At 36.8% G+C, this 23,903-nt stretch overlaps 1 pseudogene; it reads right to left on the bottom strand.

Moving 5' to 3' along the window:
• Nucleotides 1-1,906: 1,906 nt before the first annotated feature.
• On the bottom strand, nucleotides 1,907-10,162 carry LOC149211568 (dynamin-related protein 4C pseudogene; annotated as a pseudogene).
• Between the last annotated feature and the right edge of the window lie 13,741 nt (nucleotides 10,163-23,903).

The raw sequence follows: 23,903 nt of genomic DNA, 5'->3' as shown, positions 1-23,903 counted from the left end.
ACTTAACTTTAAATTAATATAAAACAATAAATAATATTAATAAACATAAATTACTTTGTTAGAATTTCTATTTTATATTTAGTTTTAATTGTTGAAAGAATAAATTTAAACATTATAATATGTACGAGGGTTATATAAAATTTTCTCTTGTCCATTATAAAATGTTATCATTCTGTTAATATAATAAAATATACATGACTTGCATGATGTAATGGCTGGGGCTGATGGCTTTCACACCCCCTAGCCATGTTCGATCATATTTGATGACCCCCTCGCTATGGAGATGTTTGAACAATATTTGTAAAGACTATGCCGTAAAAAATTCTGCTGGCTTCAGCTATATGATGATTTCTCTCTGAAAAAAAATAAAATAAAATAAAATAAAATATACTACTCAGAGTAAACAAAATCACTGATAATAATACATAAAACTACATAATTTATAAAATAAGTTACCTGATACCAATTTTAGTTCCTCTTTCCAGTCACCTAGATGTGGCAGCTATATTTAATTTTCTTTGTTTCTTTTGTTTTTTAAGCTTTTAGATATAGGGTTTAGATATTTTTTCAGTTTAACTTTAATCTTTTTGGTTTTCTTTGATTATTTTCAATTTTGTTTTCCTCTTTTTTCATATTTTCCTTTTCTTTATCTTTAGTTTTAGGTTTTGCTATTTTATGTATTTTTTAATTTGCTCTCCTTCTCCTGGTTCTCTTTTTCAACGCTTTTCTTTGAAATAAGTCTATCCCTTTCCTGCTATCATATATTTATATTTTATCAACATCTCTTCTTAGAAAAATAATTTATTGATTTATATATGTGAATTCTAAAAACTATTCCCTGAAGCTGGATAGTCTTATCTCTTGAAAACAATCTAGAGATTCAAAACAAGCTAGATTCAAAACAACCCTTTTTACGAAAAATAAACCATCTCAGAAATTCAAAACAATTACCAGTAATATGGGTTATCTTCAAAACATACTGAATAATTAATGTTTTGAAACATAAGAACATTAGAAACTACAACAAATTTACAAATCTATTTACCTATCAAATTGTTCAGGCGAAAAGAGATGAAAATGCAAATGCCCGAAGTGCTGATGAATGGATAGTAATGTTTAACAATTCAGAATACTAAAATATATGTTAAGACTTCAAATGAAAATAAAGTTTAATCGAAACATCAGAAACATTAAGAACATCAAAATATGGTATGTAACTCTGAAGCTTTATAAAACAATTCACACCTGTGAATTTACAGAGAAACTTGTTCACGTCACAGAAGGCAATTAAAATGTAAGTGCACAAAATGCAAATTAGCGAACAGCAGTATTCAACTTAATGCAAATTAGTGAACAGCAGCATTCAATCTCAAGAATGTAAATGCACAAAATGCAAGTTAGTGTACAGCACAGTATTCAACCTTAAAAGTTTAAGATGTGTTAAGACCTAAAACCAAAACAAAGAATAAGGTGTCAAGACCTAAAACCAAAAAGTATAAATTAAAAAAATGTTTTGAGACGGCTTAAACCTTGATAACTAGTATATCAATTAAAAAGAATCTCAAACTTTGATATCTAGAAACTTCATAAATAATTTACAAATCCATCTCCACATGCGCTGCTTAACGTGACAAAGAACTATGAAAATGCAAATGCAGAAAACAAAACACGAAATAATGAGCACCAAGATTTAACCATGAAGCATATTAAACCAAATGGAAGTTAACTTAAAACCATAACGATATCCTGAAACTTCAAAGATAACTTGTATATAGTCCTGAGAAACTTCGTAAACAACTTCAGAAATTCACCAACACCTGAACTGGATGAAGTGACAAAACCTACGAAAATGGAAATGCACCAAATGCAGACTACTGAGCAGCAGTATTTAACCATTGATAATACTTTATGCATCATTGATACTTAGCTTCTGAGAGCTACCAATGAGTTTATACATAGCATATTTTGACTGCCTCAACCGTTCAACTTTGTTATTGAGATTCTTTCTCTTAGTAGCTATTACTGGACTTTCTTCATGCACCTGCTCCATCATATTTAAACATGGCTTATCCACATGCTTTACAATCTCGGCGACAATGTCGCTTTCAACCAACTTTTGCACCATGAACCGCAGGTGGAGTGGAATCTGGTCAGCCAGCCTCAGCCTTACCACATTCCAATAAGCAATGAGGCTAATCTTCAACTCGAAGGCCGCCTCGAGGTCGCCACTGCTGATGTTTGACACTTTGTCCAATTTAATTTCTCCGATGCCTTCGATGCAAATTGTCTTTGAGTTGTTTTTCAAGGCCGTAATGAATTCTTTTTTCTTTTCCTGCAACTTGAAGAAGGATTCGGCATAACTGGGATTCATTGTGAGAACTATCCGCTTCTCCATTTCCATCATATCTTCAACATACTTCACGCAATCATCCTTCTTTCTCCCAATCAGAGCTTGAAAAGCTCTCCTCGATACCGACTGCAACTTCGGATAGCTTTGTGTCTTAACATCAATTACGCGACAGATGACTTTGTCCAGGTAGTCACAGACATTGCTAGCAAAGTCTCTGCTTGTCTCAGACACAGAATCAATGTGATTCTTCAGCAAAGTTACAAGAGCGAGAGGGGGTAAAAATTTCGGAAGAGTGATTCCCTGTGCCTCTTCCAGTAACATTAATTCCTGGGATAGAAAATGTTCTCCTGATATTGCGCTTACTTTCAGCAGATCATGAGAATAAGTTTTGAACATCCTGTTCAAGCAAGCAGTGCAATGCATATCAGGTTCATCCTCGAACTCTTCAAAGTCCCCCACTATAGTAATCATGTTTAACGTACTCTTGATGGCATCCATTTCTTTCATAAATTCAAGCATCGCATCTGCAAAAGAAGAGAAACGCCTAGGCAATGCAACCATCTCTGCCTGCCTCTTGGAAAGTGTGGAATCAATCTTTTTGACAATATCAGGAAGACACTTTCATATTCCCATTGCTTGGATTTGCATAAGCTTTTCTGCCAATATGGGTATTCCAACCATTGATTTATCAATGCTGGAAAGATGAGGATCTGTTCTAAACATATCACTTTCCCTTTGTCTTGCTTGTGCTTTAGATTCAATCCCTACTCTATTCCGCACACAAATATAACCGTGACCAATATTGACAGCATCCCTTGTCACTTTCTCCAAAAGACCCTCAGGAGCTCTGTCAACTTTTGTTACCACGGCCAAAGTTCTTTCACCTTGTGGGTCCACATCCTGAGACATTTTTATTGACTCACAGGTCGGAAAATCTACAGTCGCGGACAACACATTAAGTATGATGCTCTCCTTGGGAGTAATGTATTGTCTGATTATATTTGCTATCTGTTCATAAATATCTCTTGGCTGCCCATGCACAGCAACCCTTGTTATCCCGGGTAGATCAACCATGGTCAAATCTGGAGCATCCGTCTTCTTGACATGAAGTGTGACTGGCGTATCACTTATACCCTTGTGGCTTCCTGCAATCTCTTCCGTAACAGTATCCAGCGTTTGTTTAATCTCTGCTTCTAAAATTTTCCTCCTTTTTCCATTGTATTCAATCACAATCTCACATTCCTCCGGCTTGCAGTTTTGTAATCTCATAATAAGCGGGAGTCTCGTACAAATCCCTTGCCCCGTTGGGATGTTGGAATTTTCTGATAAATCCCATAACAAACAGACAAAAATCGCACTCTGTTTTTACACAGAAAAACAGAAAAATTCGTTTGCTGGAAACGGTGTTTCAGCAACACAGTTTTTTTTCAGTTGCTGAAACAGGTGTTTCAGCAACGCTGATCGTCGTGTTTCAGCAACGTAAACTTTTGACGTCAAGTAATTTTTGAGTTACGAGGTGTTTCAGCAACGGTGACGGAGTAACAGAAACAGGAAAAATTTAACTTGTATTCATAAACAGTAAACCAACTGATACAAATTTTGCCTTCCTCACATAGAGGGATTTCTACAAGGCTACTTTAAAGACAGTTCAAAAACTTAAAAAAAACTTCATGTTGTAAACAGAAAATACATTACTGTGTCTGCACTGCTGTACATTACAGTAAACCAAAATACTCTGTCTCCTCTTAAAAATCCACACGCTGTTTTTCACTGCTGTGTCTGCACTCTGCATTGCTCTGACTGCACTCCTGTGCATTTACAAAACATGTTGCTGTAACACTCTGTTTCAGCTCAGAACGCTGTTGTAACACGCTGCTGTAAAATGCATTGCTGTAACACGCTGCTGCGTAGAAAAAAAAACTTTTGCACTGCTGTGCATTACAAAGAGAGCTCTGTCTCTGTTCCTTAAAAACTTACACACTGCTGTATCTACTTTTCTGCACTGATGTGCCTTCGTTGCTGCTTCTACTCTTCTCTACAGCACACAATCACATTCAAGTGTTGCTGCGCTTCTCTCTTACATTTCATTTACAGTCCCTGCACTGCTGTGCATGAAAGCTTCATTCATCTGAGCTCGTGCTGCTGCACATTCTTTTTCAAAACACAGAAATTACATTCGAGTGCTGCTGCACTGTATTGCTAAGAGATTAACACTACTATTGCTCTGCTTCTATGCTGCTGCTCATTACATTAAAAACAACACACCAGAAAAACTGCTTAAAATTATTATGACAAGACTGGAAATTAAGACAAGGTATGGAGCAGCAGACAAATAAATCTAATTCCTGAGATTTCTGGATGTTGCGGTACATTCCCCATGTCTGCAATAAAACCTGTTGTTTACCATTTTTACCAACTCTGTCAACCGCATTAAATTTCATTTATCGCTTGACTCATAAATCTGGCTGTCAATGAAGATTTAACTTCACGTCAAATTCATTGCTGCAGGCCCTGTACATTCAATCGGACAGCTGCCCATCCATATCGCACGGCTCTATCTGCTGCAGGAAAAAATTGCTTTGGCAAAAGTGCTGTCCAGGTGTCTGCTGTTTTAATTTGTGCTGGGAAGCGTACTAGTTTTCTGGAAACAGTACGCAGCAGGGGAAATTAATATTTCAACACTCCCCTTTAATTTCAACTGCTGGGCATTCTGTCGTACCCAAACACTTCCTCACATAGAGGAATTCACCAACTGCTTCTGATGCAGTTCCACAACCAATTAAAATTGTCTTCCTCTTAATAGAGGGGTTTACCTGAGACTGTGCTTAAGAGCACCTTCCTCATGACAGAGGGATTCACCATAACAATGTGCTGAAGAGCACCTTCCTCTTGACAGAGGGATTCACCTGTGACTATGTTGAAAAGCATCTTCCTCTCAATAGAGGGATTCACCAAGGAACGCTTCAGTTCCACAACCAATTTCTGTTATCTCAGAAAATTACAGTTTCAGCCACACAGGCTGTTGCTGAAACACACAGTTTCAGTCACACAGTCTGTTGCTGAAACACGTGTTTCAGCATCTGGCAGACAGTTGCTGAAACACGCCTGTAGAATGCATTGCTGCTCCAAAACACAGCGAGAGCATCTTCCTCTTAACAGAGGGATTTCAACATGCCTACTTCAGAGGCACTTCAATCTGTCCAAATTGACACTACTGTGTCTGCCTGATATTTTGCACTATTGTGTGTGAAAATATCTTCATTCGCATTGCTCTTCACAATAGTACTCAGGGTGCAATATGCACTACACTGCTATTCATTACAGACTCTGTCTTCTCCTGAAAAAACATTACACTGCTATGTGCAAAATTTTTAATACATTTATGCTGCTGCATATACAGCTGTCTTAGCACTGCTATCTCAGCAACTCTCTATCAGCACTCTGTTTCAGCAACTCTGTCTCAGCATTGCTGTCTCAGCAACTCTGTCTCATTATGTTGTCTCAGCAACTCTGTCTCAGCAACTGTTGTTTCAGCACTGCTGTTTCAGCACTCTCTCTATCACTGCACTGTTGTGCATAAAATAACTTCTCAAATTGCTCTTGCGCTGCTGCGCATTCCTTTCACATTTAACAACAAAAATGCGCACTGCGTGCTCCCCTTCATTGATTACACTCGCACTGCTGCTGTGCCATTACCTTTCATTTCTTCAACAAAAATTTCATGCTGCTGCATTTTCTTATTTGCATTGCTGTGTAAAAACACATTTCTTCATTCTCTCTTAGTTCTGGTTTCATTTTCTTCGCACTACTGTGCTTCTCCTTCTTGCCATCACGCTGCTTCCTTTTGTTTCATCATACTGCTGTGTGCCCATACTCTTGGCACTTCATTCTCCACAAAAAATAACACAGGCTGCTGCTTTTTCTCATGCACCCTTGCTTCACACAATCTTAGTCTTTATTCATCATTTTTTTTACACAATGCACTGTTGTGCAGTTCCTTTCATTTCTCTGCTGCCGCACATTATCATTCACCCATGTGCATTAAAAATCTGTTGTCCCTGTTTTTATTTATGCATTTCTTTGCATGCTGCATTGCATATGAAGAAAAACATTACATTTTTTTACTGATGTGTATTGTACTCACTCTGCTGTGAGTATGTTCTCTCACATTACATAGAAGGAAAATTCCTTCCATTGCTATGCATTTCAATGCATGTGCTCCATAACAAAAATTTCCAAACTGCTGTTTTATGTTCTGTCTTCCCACTGCTGTGAGGGTCTTCTTGCTTTGCATACTTTTCTTCTCTGCTTCTATGGCAGATTTAACTTCATATCTTTCCCTTATGAAAAGGTCTTCATCAAAGAGTGACTGTTAAGACAGTTCAGCAACAAAAATTACAAGCTCCCCTTTAGTGTATGCTTTATCTTCTTTCAGCAGAATCTTCTCAAAAGAAACTTAGATCGGCTGGAGAGCTCAAGAGACTTTCTGACTGTATTTCCTTCCTTCTCCATACTTGTGTAACTTTCTTCTTTTGCATGGGTCTAGCTTGCATAGGAGCCCATGTTAAGTTACAATCACGTGCCATATGCCCAATGTTATGACACTTGAAGCATTCAACTTTATTCATGAATAAGAATTCATGATTTCTTCTTGTGAAATTATTTCTTGGAGATTGTCGGGGACCACAACATCTATCTCCATGAAATGCTCTACAGTCTTTTGCCATATGACCAAAGTTTGAACAAGCATAACAATAACCAAAAAATGAACTTTGGTACCTGAGAGATGGAGGTTTCCTTGATGTACTTCTGAAGCCTTGCTGCCTTGAGATCCTTTGTTGATGACCATTGCATCTTGCCTCTTTGACATCAGCTACATTTCTTCTTGGAGCTGGTTTTATGCTTGGAGCAGGATTTCTTCTATTGCAGCCTTCATTTTTCTCCTTGCCTTTGCTGGAACTAGGAGCATCATACCTTCTTTCTGGCTTCTTCACATCTCCTTTGCTTAAAGCATCTTCATCCTTGTTTGAGGGTTCACCTACATACCCAAGTCCTGATTTATCATATGGAGATCTGTGATAGCTGAGCATATCATCCAAGGCTTGAGAGCTCTTCATGATCTTGTTCATCCCTTCAACCTTCTTCCTGAGGAGGACAATCTCTTCTTCCAACTTTTCACACTCATTATTTTTCTCTGCTAGTTGTCCCTCAGTTTCTTCCTTGCTACGAGTAGCTTCAGCTGCTACTATTTTGAAGGAGATAATCTCTGTCTTCATTTTGGAGATTTCTTCATCTTTTGCTTGACTGCTCTTCACTTTCTTTTCAGCTCCTTTTGCCTGCTTCTTGGCTTCTTGTAGTTCGGACTTAAGGGAGGAGACCTCTGCCTTGTACTGTCCAATCTCTTCTACAAGTTTGTTCACTCTTATGTGCCTTTGTTCAAGTTGACTTGACAAGACATCTGCCTGCTTCTTTGCTTCATTCAGTTGATTTGTCATAGATATGACTTCTTCATGATGTTTCCTCTTGCATTGGTCAAGCTCTTTCTTGAGCTTAGCTAGCTCTTCATCCCTTTCTTTTACTTGAAGCTTGATGAGGTCAAGCTTTTCATTCTCAGCTTCTATGATGGGTTCTTCTTGACTCATTGTCATGGTCAGTGCTCCCTTTGCATGAAGGTCATCCAGTCTGTCCCATATATCCTTTGCTGATGAATATTTTCCTAGATTCTTCTTCACAGAATCAGGGAGTCCATCCAAGATAATCTTTGCTGCTTGTGCATCATACTCCATGGATTCTTTATCCATCTTGCTGTCATCAATCAATGACTCCCAGACTTCAATCCCTTCAAACATTAGGAAAGCTCTCATCTTTATTTCCCATACATCAAAGTTTCCATCAAACTTTGGGGTTTCAAACAAAATGTATTCTAATGGATTGCCTTCTAGTTTAGTAGAGGAGGGAGACACATTTTTAACAGGCTTGGAGGCTTTCTTCTTTGATTTTGCCATTCTTAACTAGGCTTCAAATACTTGACTGTGTTTTTTTTTAAATCACTGACTGTTTCTTCAATAATAACTCAAAAAATTAATCTGAGAAATACCTGGATCCTTTCTTAGCTGAGCCTTCACTCTGCTGGTGAAGTTGCTACCGCAATAAACCCTTCCTTCAGCTTCTTTGACACTTCAAAGAGCCTGGACTAGCTCTGATACCATGTTGGAATTTTCTGATAAATCCCATAACAAACAGACAAAAATCGCACTCTGTTTTTACACAGAAAAACAGAAAAATTCGTTTGCTGGAAACGGTGTTTCAGCAACACAGTTTTTTTTCAGTTGCTGAAACAGGTGTTTCAGCAACGCTGATCGTCGTGTTTCAGCAACGTAAACTTTTGACGTCAAGTAATTTTTGAGTTACGAGGTGTTTCAGCAACGGTGACGGAGTAACAGAAACAGGAAAAATTTAACTTGTATTCATAAACAGTAAACCAACTGATACAAATTTTGCCTTCCTCACATAGAGGGATTTCTACAAGGCTACTTTAAAGACAGTTCAAAAACTTAAAAAAAACTTCATGCTGTAAACAGAAAATACATTACTGTGTCTGCACTGATGTACATTACAGTAAACCAAAATACTCTGTCTCCTCTTAAAAATCCACACGTTGTTTTTCACTGCTGTGTCTGCACTCTGCATTGCTCTGACTGCACTCCTGTGCATTTACAAAACATGTTGCTGTAACACTCTGTTTCAGCTCAGAACGCTGCTGTAACACGCTGCTATAAAATGCATTGCTGTAACACGCTGCTGCGTAGAAAAAAAAACTTTTGCACTGTTGTGCATTACAAAGAGAGCTCTGTCTCTGTTCCTTAAAAACTTACACACTGTGTGTCTACTTTTCTGCACTGATGTGCCTTCGTTGCTGCTTCTACTCTTCTCTACAGCACACAATCACATTCAAGCGTTGCTGCGCTTCTCTCTTACATTTCATTTACAGTCCCTGCACTGCTGTGCATGAAAGCTTCATTCATCTGAGCTCGTGTTGCTGCACATTCTTTTTCAAAAAACAGAAATTACATTCGAGTGCTGCTGCACTGTATTGCTAAGAGATTAACACTACTATTGCTCTGCTTCTATGCTGCTGCTCATTACATTAAAAACAACACACCAGAAAAACTGCTTAAAATTATTATGACAAGATTGGAAAATTAAGACAAGGTATGGAGCAGCAGACAAATAAATCTAATTCCTGAGATTTCTGGATGTTGCGGTACATTCCCCATGTCTGCAATAAAACCTGTTGTTTACCATTTTTACCAACTCTGTCAACCGCATTAAATTTCATTTATCGCTCGACTCATAAATCTGGCTGTCAATGAAGATTTAACTTCATGTCAAATTCATTGCTGTAGGCCCTGTACATTCAATCAGACAGCTGCCCATCCATATCGCACGGCTCTATCTGCTGCAGGAAAAAATTGCTTTGGCAAAAGTGTTGTCCAGGTGTCTGCTGTTTTAATTTGTGGTGAGAAGCGTACTCGTTTTCTCTGGAAACAGTACGGGAAAATTAATATTTCAACATGGGAGGCTTATCCCTGCAAGAGATTCTAGTACACTCGACTTCCCGGAGGACTGATCCCCAATAACAACAATAGTAGGGAGCCGGATATCCTCTTTCACTACTCCAAGATTGCGTAGTGTGTCGACAGCATCGAGCAGTGGCCTAATGCGTTCATTGTAACTCTGGTTCAAGTTTAGTGCATCGTGGCTCGTGATCTGCAAGTTGTCGAGCATCTCAGACATTTGCAAATGCGCCATTCCTGTTGGCTCGAAAGTTGATGACTCTGGTCATCAACCAAAAATAATACGGGAAATAAGATTAAGTTCCGTAAGTGTTAAACCCCAAAACATTTCGAAATTGATTCTACTTTGAACGACTTCGCCATGAATTATTTGGGAATACCATACGATATGGTACAGGTCTAAAAATATCGAATACACTTGAATTTTATTTCTGTAATCTATTATGTAATTCATCATTTCCATGTTTTCTTACAAACTAATTTTTTGGGAGTAGTCCAAGTCTTCTCTGTTTTGAATTCCCATGCAATAAAATCTCAATTAAAATAAGTGATGATCCAAAAATATAATTATAGATATAATATCCCATTCTTTCATTTGATAATAATACCCAGCTTCTTTAGCTTGACAGGACAAGGAACTAAATGTTTTCCTGGACATAAAATAGAACAACACTTTTAAAAGTTTTTCGTGTTATTTCCCTAGAAATCATCACCCAAATTGGTGATGTCCAGAGTGCATATTTTAAATAAAATCGTAATTTTTTCATGTTTTTTCCCTTAAAAACGATCACCCAAATTTGCGTTCACAGTGCATATTTTAAATAACATACACCAAATTGAGTACAGCGCAAAGGAGCGAAATGTTTTCTCAGCCCTAAAATAGAACAACACTTCTAAAATCTTAATTTTGTTTCCACCCTAAAATCCATCACCGAAATTTGTGCTATTCAGAGTGTATTTTAAATATGCAATCATCAAACAGGCGAACTTTTCAGACTGCAAATGACAGCTTCATCGAAGAATTCAGCTATCGTGAATTTCTTTTCAGACTGCAAAACAATTCAGCTATGTTAAATTCCAAAATCCTACATTCCAAGAATTCAGCATCTTGTGACGTTGGGGTATACCAGGAAAAATAAAATAAAATAATAGCGAATAAACTAGCTGTCCCAGATCCGAACTTCCAATTAAATTAAGCTAAAACAAACACATAAAAAAACATAGAAAAGCACTCTATGCCAGCATCGAATAACTAAGAGTGCTAAATTCAAAAAGGTAACGCAAGCACTCACCAAAGCTTGAATCGAGAGAATTTTGGTGGGTAGATTCTATGTCATGAAGGAGACAACCGACGAACACTTTGACGAAATTTAGCAACCAGAGGAGTTAAATAGGAGAGGTACCTCAGGATGTCTTCTTGTTACGTATGCATAAATGTATGGGAATTATGTTTCCCAGGTGGGGAGATATATTCGTAGGATTTTGGTGCCTTGTAATCTTGACACCTGCAATGTGCGTAGAATTGGAAAGGACGTCATTATTTCACTTTCACCTTTCTTGGAAGTTAAAAAAAGTGGCACGTCATGAATCAGGGGGCGTCATAAAATGAATTAGGCGGCGTCCTACCGTTCAGGATACGAATATTTTGTTTCACAAAATGAATCAGCCCGCGTCCTACCATTCAGTGTACGAATATTTTGTTTCATAAATTAAATAAAAGTCGACCGTCATGAAACAGCCGGAGTACCGTTGAGGATAGGAATATTTTGTTTCATAAATTAAATATAACCAGCCTGAAAATGGATTGAAGATCGACTGAAAATATTACGAAAAGATATCCCGCGTACATTGCAATGTACTATGGCAATTTCACAGCGAATTCACGTTAAAATGGAAGGATAGTCCTTTCTGACGTGTGATTTGAATTAACATGAATTTTGCAGAGGGGTTAGAGTTCGATCTCGTCACAATTGCATGTACCAGCCAATCAATTGTGAGCATATGCATCATTCTTCTCAAAAGAACTAGGGTTAATGTCCATCATAACATAAGTTTTATTTTAGTATGGGGGTTTTACCCAGTGCATTATATTAGATATCATTTTTGGGATTCAACTGGGTTAAGTAAGATCATTCACGTATGACCATTTCCATGAGAGGTAGTTGTAACTGACTAATTTCTCATGATTTTTGAATAGTTCACTTAGCACTCACATTTCACTAGTTTCAATCCCACTTCTTCACCCTTGTGAGCATCACCGGATGCAATGAGTGCTAAGTGAACTATTCAAAAATCATGAGAAATTAGTCAGTTATGACTACCTCTCATGGAAATGGTCATACGTGAATGATCTTACTTAAAGCAGTTGAATCCCAAAAATGATATATAATAAGTTTTATTATAATAATATCTATTTTTAAGGTCACAGTGAAGCCACACCAAATTGGTGTATGAGACCCCCTTGTTTGTGGGACAAGGGACCCACCTCCGCGCACCGATTTAACTGCTAAGTCTACGAAGGCATACATACTCTACCCCCCTTTGGTTTTGACCCTGTGACCTCTTAGGGGGAAACACATGTTGAGGCCCACTCATACACCAAATTGGTGTATGAGACCCCCTTGTTTGTGGGACAAGGGACCCACCTCCGCGCAGCAATTTGACTGCTAAGTCTATGAAGGCATACATACTCTACCCCCCTCTGGTTTTGAACCTGTGGCCTCATAGGGGGAAACACATGCTCTTAAACATTAGGCCCACTCACGCTATATAACCTGTGACCTCTTAGGAGGAAACACATGCTCTTAACCATTATAACATGGAGAGCCAATTTTAAATAAAGTTATAAATTAGTGATAAAAGTGCAAAGGTACATTAAAAGAATCGATGATTTGAGAAATATATATTGAGAAACTAAATCAGTGAAATTAAAAAACCTTTAGTTTTTAATAGAATAAAGATTATTTGAAAACAAAATGAGATATATAAAATGTATGATTTTATGTGTAAGCAATTTGGTGTATTATGTATTGTATTGAGATAAAGTGGATTTAATGAATGGCAAATATCCTTAGCAAATATTGATAACTTTATCGCAAAGTGGAAATTAAAGAATCAATTAAGTGTCATAGTGACAATAAGGGTGTGGGAGTAATGGAGCATAATAAATCGAGGATTAGGTTGATCCATTATTAAATCTACACTATCTAAAACCATCAGCTCTAGTATCTCATTGCATTAGCGAATCCATATTCTTCAAAGATGGTAATGATTCTTATCTCCTTTCTTTCTTTACACAAGTTGAAATCTAGTTGGAAAAGTCAAGTAACAAAACAAAAATGATGGCATTTCCAACAAAGGGCATCAAATTTAGATGACTTCCTAATTGCCAACAACATCTCTCGCACATCCCTTAAATTTATAGAGAGAAAGCATTTATTTTATTTAATAAATTTGTTTTATAAGATTAATTAATGCAAAAATATCCAAATCAAGCACCACAAACAAAGCTCATTATTGAATGCATGTGCATAAGGTCTACCAAACTCTCCAATGCAAGCATTAGTGCGAGTACACTACTCATAACCTATGCATTACCACAAAGTGTCCACAAATCTTGTCCCATGTCTGCGACAACTGACTATCGATCTTTTCTCTGCCACATGACGCTGCCAATCGCGAATTTTTTTCCAAGGCATGAGATGAATCTATGTCGAGGCACTAGATCCCAACAACTCGTTCCCCAAGATACACAATGGGTTCTCATGCAAGATCCCACTAGTCTAGTCAGAGAAGATGGAATCCTACTAGTGTGTCACCAAGTGTTGTCGCTGCTACAACACCCTCCAAAATTTTGGTCTAAACCAAACTTTCAGAGCCTACTTTTACCTTACATACCCTCGTCGCAATAATTAAGGCTTATTGCATGTGTTTTGTCTAAGTGTTTTGGTCCCATTCAAAAGAAAATTAAAGTGTCATATTTTTGCATGTCAAGTGTCACACATTGTACAAAACCTTGTTTTGGTGGTTTCGAGGGGTAATATTTGCGTAAATGAGTTGGTATTACTATGTAAACATGTGTCGCATTCATTTCCAAAGTTCTAAGCATTGTCGCAAAAGTGTTGTCACGGTCGTCACAAAGTGTATATGTGGTGTCGCACTTGTCATAAGTTGTCGCAAAGTTGTTGCACTAAGGGAAGTATGTTGTTCATGTGCTCTCTGTGATCTTCGTTTTTTCATAAAGTTTTCTAAGTGTGTGATCACAATCAAGTATTTTCATTGTTCACATCAACTGCATAGATCCCACACTTAGTAAACTTGGAAAACTTCCCGACCGGGAAACCTAGCCTCATATAGCCTTCCTGAAATATGCATTACACAATCTCAGCCCTCAAGTTGTAACCCTACCTCTTGGTATTGCACAATGAGTAGTTCCTGCCCTCCAAGACTGTGTAATGCGCAATCACAGTGCTCAAGCTCAACCTCTGGCCTCCAAAATTTCATAATCTCTCTCTCCTAGCTAGTTAGAGTTGTGCATTATGCAGTGTCAAGGATTAGACCTCAGCCCTGAGCTCCTGAACTATGAAATTGCATAATAACCTAGCCTCCTCTTCCTTCCAGAATGGTGCAATGGGAAAAATGAGTTCTCAAGCCCATGGCCTAGCTCCTTGAGCTCCACAACTACGCAATATTCTTGCACAGTCCAGCTTGAACTGCACATTTTATAGTCTCAAGGCTCAAGCTTGACCCTTGACTACCTTAGCTATGCAATTGTGCAGTCACTAAGCCACTCCATTAGCCTACCATCCAGTTTCACCTCAACTGTTGGATCATCATGCAACATCTTAGACTAGGGTTTTTTCAGAATGATGTCATCTTGTCATGAGTGAATTGCAGATGCAAGTACTATGTCATTCTATGACAAGATGATGAAGAAGGAGATGGAGAAGGAGAACATGCTAGGAGACACCTATGTAGCTAAAGATACAAGTTGATCTATCATGATAAAGCAAAGGGACCTTAGTTTGCGACCACAGCCCAAGACTTGAAAACATTGAAGACTCCACATCATTAGAGCCATATGGAGGTAGAAAGAGATTTAGAATATATTGTAAAGTGGAAGTCGAAAAAAATGTATAGAATATGAAGAGTCATGTAAAGTCAAAAAGTCATATGGAAGTCAAACAATCATGAGGGTAGTCAAATAGTCACAAGGGAGATGAAGGATCACGCCATTGGTTATATATATACCCTCATTGTACAAGCAAAGGATGTTTTCACCTTGGCTCCTCCCACAAGGCATCAGAGAGACAAGTTAGTTTTTTTGGGGAGAAAGTAGTGGCTCCAACGCTCCACTATTGGATCTAGTGGTGTTCATTGTAAACATGTGTCTTGGAAATTTTACTTACTATATGAAGCCTAATGGCTAGCACATTCTTCATGCATGGATTATGAATATTTGTAAAACTGTTTTGTGAATATTTATGGTTCATGTCTATTTCTCACATGTAGTAAAGTAGCTAAATTATTTCAAATATTTTAGTTCTCCTCATATTGATAATGTGGTGTGCTAGTTGCAATGATTGTCTCATCTTTATGGACTATTCCAATGGATGTTAGATAGATCCTTCGTGTTTGTGTGTGTGTCTCTACTAGGGTGGTACTATTACCTCTCTATTAGAGGCTCACTTTCGTTTTTCCCTTCGCAATAGAAGAACCTCGACACACCTATAACGAGACACTCACTAGTCACACTGACTTTCTTTTTGAAGGAAAATATGTGATCCTCTCTCATGATGATAGGTAGAGCCAAGGAAAACCTTTAAGAAAATGGTAAGCAAATCATATTCCAGACGGGGCTCCTATCCCAAATGGTGTGAGGTCTAATTGGGACCACATATCAGGGATACCCCTTTGAATGTTAGCAGGTCCAACACTATCAACAGTTTGTTATCCCCTCGCAAATATTCATGCATGGCCATCACTCATTACATTTTTACCATTTTTGGTCATTTCACTAAGGTTTATCACCTTCTAACCGATTCTTGTACTTTGTGGGCTACGATCCTCATTTGGGGTAATGAAGATTTGTATATTGAGGTGAGGGTGTAGAATCAAAGCCTGAATTGATATGTTATTTTAATTGGATGCATGGACTGTATGTTATGGTAAAAAAAGGTCATTCCTACACTTCCAGATTGTGATAACTGGAAACCGTGGATGTGGAGGATAGTAAAATTGTGCTTTTCATATTGTGGTTGTGATGGTGATATTAGAGGTATCATGGTTCCAGTAAGGATGGAGCCATTGTTAGTTAAGGAGGTTTAAGGAGTTGCTGAGTATGAATCTAGTCTTCCCATCCTACAAGAAGCAGGATGGCTTCCTTTCCTATATAGATTCAATGGATTTGATTAAGCTTTCACTAAGGTGTTTGCAAAAGGGTTTGATGGTAAATTTGTTAACATAGGCACACTGAAGTTTGAGTTGAAAGATAAATTTATTTCACGAGCCATAAAGCTACTTGCTACTAGAGAAAAGTGGTTTAAGAAGGAAGAGGTAACGAAGGGAGTTTGGCATAGGTTCTTGATGGAGACAAAGTATCAGGTACGTTGAAAGAAAGGCATCCCTAAAAAACAGATCATTGAAAAATGGAGGAACTTTCTTATCATACTACAAAAGTTCCTCACTTGTGAGGGATGGTACTCAATCACCTTATTATATCGTATACGCCTCCTCATCCGCTTTGTGTCTTGACAAACTATTAAATTTCCATACTTTTTGTTGAACAGTCAAGCTAATATGGCTTGAATTGTTTAGAAGGACTTCGAAACCTACGTAGAATATAATCTTTGTCACTATGGATTGATTAAGATATTAGTGAGTGAGGAATTGAAAATTTGAGGTTCTACTTGGGAAGTATTCCTTGTATCGCATCAATTTGGGAATGTGAGACAGGTTATGGATATTGACGACCAACCAAAGGAAGAATTTACAGTCAAGGTTAGAGGGTCTGAATCTGGTTCCAAGCCTTCCCAGTCTCCGAAAGGGAAACAACAAGAAGAGCGGTGCAAGAAAATGAAGAAAACCATGTTTTATCACCAAAAGAAGACCATATTTTATTATAGGAGTAGGAAGATCATGTTTTATCACAGGATAAGGAACACCATGTTTTATCACAGTGGCAAGAAGACTCTTCCCAAGGTGTGTCTGCAAACAAAGAAGACGAAGGTGTGGTTAGTGATAAAATGTCAATCCGTGATAGGAAGCCTACAAATGATAAATATAACTTCTCTCTTTTAGTGGATGGAGCAGCTACTACTCAGAAAATAAGGTTGGAAGAATAGAACGACTCAATTCCTCTTTCTTTCTTGATAAGGAAGACTAAAACATACAAGGAATTTCAAAGGTTGAAACTAAATATTAAGGGCTTGGAAATTCTGGACGAATATTTGAAGTCCCAGAATACAACATTGACAAGTAGAAAAAAGAACTTGATTGCAGATGTGGTTCAGCTGAAAGAACAAGTGAAGAAGTGGAGGGTACATGTTGCCTACATGAACACTCAAGCTACGAGGTTGAAGAGACAGTTGAAAAAGGTTTAAAATGAAAACTCTAGGATCAACATTCAAATTCACAAGTAATGGAAGAATATTCCAACTTTGTTTTTTGCATAGGTAATAATTGTGGTTGTGTGAGGACACAAAACTAAATTGGGTTGGGGGTATGTTAGGCCCCAAAATTACCCTAATTTATACCCATAAAACCGTACCTTATCCTTTGTGCCACAACCTAAAAATACATTTATGTGTGCATTTCTAGTTTCTATTAATGTATTCATGAGAAATTGGGGAAACATTGCTTATCATTAAAAGGAGTCAATATATTAGTATTTTTTATAACTTTGTGCTTAGATATATGTTATTCTAAAGACTTTTTATCATTATTTTTCATTTACAATAGTGTGAAGTGTATTTGGTACATGCAAGAGTTCATATTGGTATTCATTCACTAATGAAGGGATTTTCGCACCAGTATAAAGTTTGATTCCTGCACCAACTGAAGAAGACCGTTGGATAAGAAGCTCAGATGGAAGTCAACATGAGTTGTTAAGAAAAAGTCTTTTTTGTTGAAGTCAAGAGGTATAATGTGCGCCTTTTACTCCTATTCATTGGAAAAACAACTACAGATTTCAGCCTCTTCCTCAATGAAGATAGCCTGTGATAAAATAGGATCTGAGCGAACTAGTGGTAGTTCTTTGAAGGTGTATTTTTGGGAGCTTGTTGCTAATAACTTCTATTTTGTTCCTATGAGAAAATAGCTCGATATGGCCAACCATTATTGTAAGGATCTATATATATACTACGTCATAAAGGAGCCTAGGTTATCGATATTGTTATTTTCATTATGTACAATCAATATCGTTTAGATCTTTCTAGAGTTGGGTCATTATGTACCAAATGTATTGAATATAGATATATATTAATAAAAGGAGCTTCAATTCTAGGTTCAACTTATACTTGTTTTTAATCATGTCCATGATATATTTTATTTTGTAAATTAATCCTTTCCTTATAGGGAAACGAGATGGTTGGTCAGGGCTAGGCCAAAATAGCTCTTTATCCCTTAGTTAGTTTCATTGTGTGGTTATTTTATATTCTCTGTTGTGGTGTATTGATATTTCTTTGTGAGTTGCATAAGAAGTTTGTATAGGCCATCGAGAAAACCTTATTTACTTAAAAAGCGTGAAAGGTGTAGTTTCCAAAGTCATGTTAATCTAGATCCAAGAGGCATGTATGTGTGTTTTGAAGGCTTATAATATTTCCATGTTCAAAGTTTCCTTTGGTAATATTTTATAATAGGGATTCGAACCTTTGAGGTTAAATCTATATTATATTTCTACAATAAGACTGTCGAAGCTTGAATGATTTTGAAAGTCATAGCTTATTATTGAGAAACACTATTGAATCTGAACTTTAAGTCATGCTTGAGAATTTTGGCTATTTTGATAAATAATAATACCATTATAAGACTGTGACAACATACATTGTTGGTTTCAAGACTAGGATTTTGGTGAACAAGTTTCAACCTTTGGTAGGGATAGTCTTTTGAAATTCTTATATTGTTTGGATTAATGGAACGAGAGTGATTTGGCTTTAATTCAAATAATATTTATGTTTCAAAGTACCTTTGAACCTAAATAATTGGATTAGCAAGTTTTCTTGCTTCATATTTTCTTAGTGGAAACAAAGTCTTCTGTATATGTCTTGATTATTGAAGTATTTGAAGTTGTTGACTTGATTGAGTTTCCTCCAATTTTAAGGTCAAGCCACCGATGATGATTATAATAATGTTCATGTACTGGTATTTGAATGTGGTTATTTTTTGTGAATGCATATCAAATTATACAGAGTGTTTCACGATAAAAACTATTTGATTAATACTTGAGTGAGAATAATTCTCCTTTTTTTTCTACCATGTGCACTCGTGTGAAAAGGAAATTTATTGTTTATTTTTTATTATCTTATTATTGGATTTGATTTATATCAAAAATTAAAAGCTTGTTATTCCTTCGACACAGACTCTCTCAATGTTAACTTAAGGGTTTGAAAGATTTTTTTTTTTATCTCTTAGGTTTCCCGATACGGAAGGGAAACAATGAAAAAAGTTCGCAAATTTGAACGATACAGATTGCTCTTAACGAAAAAAAATACTGGTCTTACATTCTTAAAGAGATACATAGATTCATCAATTATTCCAACCTTTGTTAAAATCTCTAATATCTGTCGGCAATGCATCTCTTACATATATTTATCAAACTAAAGAATAAGACCAGTTTTCCACTAATATTTCACATCCTGAAGATGAACCACCGTTGATGGTTCGAAATGTCGATCAACAATAACCAAATGCGATGAATCCGGAAGATGATCTACAGAATTATGAAGATCGCAGAAACCTAAGAGATAAAATACTCGACTAATACGGAAGGGAAACAATGAAAAAAGTTTGCAAATTTGAACGATACATATTACTCTTAACGAAAAAGAAGACTAATCTTACATTCTTAAAGAGATGCAAAGATTCATAAATTATTCCAACCTTTGCTAAATCCCTAATATCTGTCGGCAATGCATCTCTTACATCTATTTATCAAACTAAAGAATAAGACCAGTTTTCTATTAATCTTTCACATCCTGAAGATGAACCACCGTTGATGTTTCGAAACGTCGATCAACCATAACCAAATGTGATGAATCTGGAAGATGATCTACATAATTGTGAATATCGCAGAAACCTAAGAGATAAAATACTCTCCCGATACGGAAGGGAAACAATGAAAAAAGTTCGCAAATTTGAACGATACAGATTGCTCTTAACAAAAAAGAATATTGATCTTACATTCTGAAAATGATGCAGAGATTCATCAATTATTCCAACCTTTGCTAAAATCAATCATTCACTCAGAAGCTAGCACAATAATCAAATTAGAAAATAAATTCAATAATAAATTAACAATCCCTGATATTTGTCGGTAATGCATCTCTTACATCTATTTATCAAACTAAAGAATAAGACCAATTTTCCACTAATCTTTCACATCCTGAAGATGAACCACTGTTGATGGTTCGAAACGTCGATCAACAATAACCAAATGCGATGAATCTGGAAGATGATCTACACAATTATGAAGATCACATAAACCTAAGATATAAAATACTCGCCCAATACGAAAGGGAAACAATGAAAAAAGTTTGCAAATTTGAACGATACAAATTGCTCTTAACGAAAAAGAAGACTGATCTTACATTCTTAAAGAGATGCAGAGATTCATCAATTATTCCAGCCTTTGCTAAAATCAATCATTCACTCAGAAGCCAGCACAATAATCAAATTAGAAAATAAATTCAATAATAAAATAATAAATTAACAATCCCTAATATCTGTCAGCAATGCATCTCTTACATCTATTTATCAAACTAAAGAATAACACTAGTTTTCCACTAATCTTTCACATCCTGAAGATGAACCATCGTTGATGGTTCAAAACGTCGATCAACAATAACCAAATGGTTTGAAAGATTCCTTTGATTGTTTTGAGTAGAGCAAGGTTTCTTTTGTTTATATGTTTTATGGATGATTTCAGCACACAAGAATAATGGAATTTTCATTACGCGGGGTATGGAAGGTCAATGGTATAGTAGCCCATATCATAAAGTGCGAATAGTGCAAGAACATGATTGATTAAAAAGTGAGGGTTTACAAAGTGTGGGAATGATTTAATAATTTGTGTGGTTTTCCTTAGCATTCTTTTGAGTCACTGTTGAAACCTATGTTCCCTTTTCTTAAGTTTTCTTTAGTTTAAAGTATTAGTTCATTGAAGTATTGGCCAGTGAGGAGGCCAACATCTAGATTGGTCTTGGTGCTTCCATGCAATATAGTGCAAGAATATGAAAGTAGAGTTTTTATTATTTTCATTAAATACCTTGGAAGACTGATTGTTTGGTGTTGAGATAAGCTTTGTTGTTTTGCAGAATTTGTCAAGATCTCTTTGATTTATCTGTGTCGCACCTGGAAGTATACGACCCCCCTGGTTTGAAAATTAAGTGTTGATAATTTTAGCATACAATGTTAGCTCCCAACAAATAGCCTCTTATTTGATCAAACATTAGTGCAATAACTATTTATGCAAACAGAATACTAGATATACAGCTAGATTCCTTGCCATGAAAAAATTAGTTGACAAGTTAGAAACCACCACGAACCTAATTCAGGTTGTTATTTATGGACATAGAGACCTAACTGTTAGCGAACCAAATCCTCAGATATACTAATGTTAACAATAAGGACTTTATACCAGGTGACACTATCCCGGACAAAAAGTGCACAACACAATTGTACCCAAGTTTCGGGAAGATGTGCATGGTAATAAGAACAATTTAAATCCCAAAATAAGCATTCCCACATGAAAATGATGGAGAACACTGGTATCCAAGCTACGAGAAGGTTTGCATCAAGAGTTTCTAGGCTTATTTTATTCGCCATTTACACAATAATTAGGTATGCAAATCGATCCCGACCAAGAGAGAATCAACTAAAAAGTGGGAAACCATCATGTAACGTATTCATCTTATTGACTAGTTCCATAGAGACCACTGTTGATAGAACATCCCCACATGAAAAAAACAGGTAAAACTCATAGCTAAGTTTCAAGCACAATTGCGTCTAGTGTTCTCGAGTTTCTCAGATGGAACTTTTTTGAAGGAAAAACCCGAGCAACAACTACATCCAAGTTCTGGGGAACCTGTATCGAGGGTCCCCAAACTTATTATATCTAGCATTTGTGCAACAACAAGATATAGAAACAGATTCTTGGCCAAGAAAGTATTGATTGACGAGAGAGAAACAAACAGACACTTGATACAACATGTTGACTATAGCCATAGAGAACTCCTTGGATGAAACATTCCCACATGAAAACAATGGAGAAAAATCATACCTAACTTCCACGCATACTCACATTCAGTGTTCCCTGGCTTCCTAGAGGAAAACGCTGGGGAACAACTGCATTAAAGTCCTATGGAACTTGTATCTGGGATCCCCTGAACTATTATATACAAAAGTTGTGAAAATGATACAAATGATAGGTGGATCCTAAAATCCTAACATCCATATAAATATAAGCTCAAAAATGATATAACTTAAATGTACATTATACAACACTAAAAAGCTTCAATGTCTAATACTATTCCCAAAGCACAAAGCTCCAATGTCACCAAAGTATAATATCTTGAGAATTAAGTAAAACGATATCATTCTAGGAAAAACCTACTTACACTCGACATTCCTGGGTTTCTCAGATGAAAACTTCTCATAGGAAAACCCCGGGGAACGATCACATTGAAGTTTCAGGGAACTTTCATTTGGGATCCCCGTACGTATTATATATAGGATTGGCACAAATGATGAAATGATCGCAGAATCTTAAAAGCCTAAATCTAGACAACCATAAGCTCCAAAACCAATGATTACAACAATACCATCAATTGACCAGTAGAATTATCTTGAAGTCGCCATATTTGACTTAAATGAACACTATACACCACTAAAAAGCCTCAATGTCCAAGACTACCCACAAATCACAACGCTCTAATGACACCAAAGTAGAATATCTCAAGCATTAAGGAGAAAAATGATGGGTCCAGCCCCCCTTGTCACACTTACCAAATTTAATAAAAGGATTATGAATGGATTTAATGATGAGCAGTTTGATTACATGTGATATTGGTTCATTTGACAGTTGATTACAATGATTTAATAATTGGTTGGGTTCTGCATTTATGTCTTGTACCCGCGCTAATGTTTATTGGACAAGTGTCCACTCCTCAGAATTGTCACTCCCGCTTTGGTATGAGCCATTTTGCTCGTCGAGCTATTGAGGTTGAGGGTTCTGCAATATGGTTCTTCTGTGCTGTTTTCTTTGTAAAATGTTATGCTGCCTCTGGTATTCTGGCTCGGCTCTAGACCTAGAACCTTGTCGGCTTCTCCGTCTGGTAATGAACTCTTATTTGGCACTAGTTTTTCCTTTGTTTGTTTCTCTGTCTGGCGCTTAATCTCTCTGTCGAGTTATGGATAATAGTTTTCTTGTTAGGATTTGGAACTTCTCTGTATACAAAGTTGTTATTAGTTATTTAGCTGGGCTATGCGACTCCTCTTGTCTTGAATTCTTCTATGCAACTGTTCATTGAGTTCTCTGGTTACATTTCTCTGTTTCATGGACAGGTTGCGGTCTTAGGGTCTTCGGCTTTGGTTTCTTCCGCAATGTCAAGGTAAGTTTTTTTGTTCCCTGCTATCAGTTCTTTCTCCTCTTCACGCTGTTTAACTGACGCACTTGCTCCTTCGTGAGCAGAGTGACCCTTGGTGACTGCAATGTAAGTGCCCTGTCTCTATAAGGTAAGTTCGAACCCTGGTCTCGTTAT

This window comes from Pinus tabuliformis, chromosome 1_1 (assembly GCF_031772625.1).
Source record: "Pinus tabuliformis cultivar Carrire ecotype Pingquan chromosome 1_1, CPIR1, whole genome shotgun sequence".
In the NCBI taxonomy this organism is placed as follows: Eukaryota; Viridiplantae; Streptophyta; class Pinopsida; order Pinales; family Pinaceae; genus Pinus; species Pinus tabuliformis.
The sequence above is the reverse complement of the archived record's forward strand: the minus strand, read 5'-3'. Positions and strand labels throughout refer to the sequence as shown.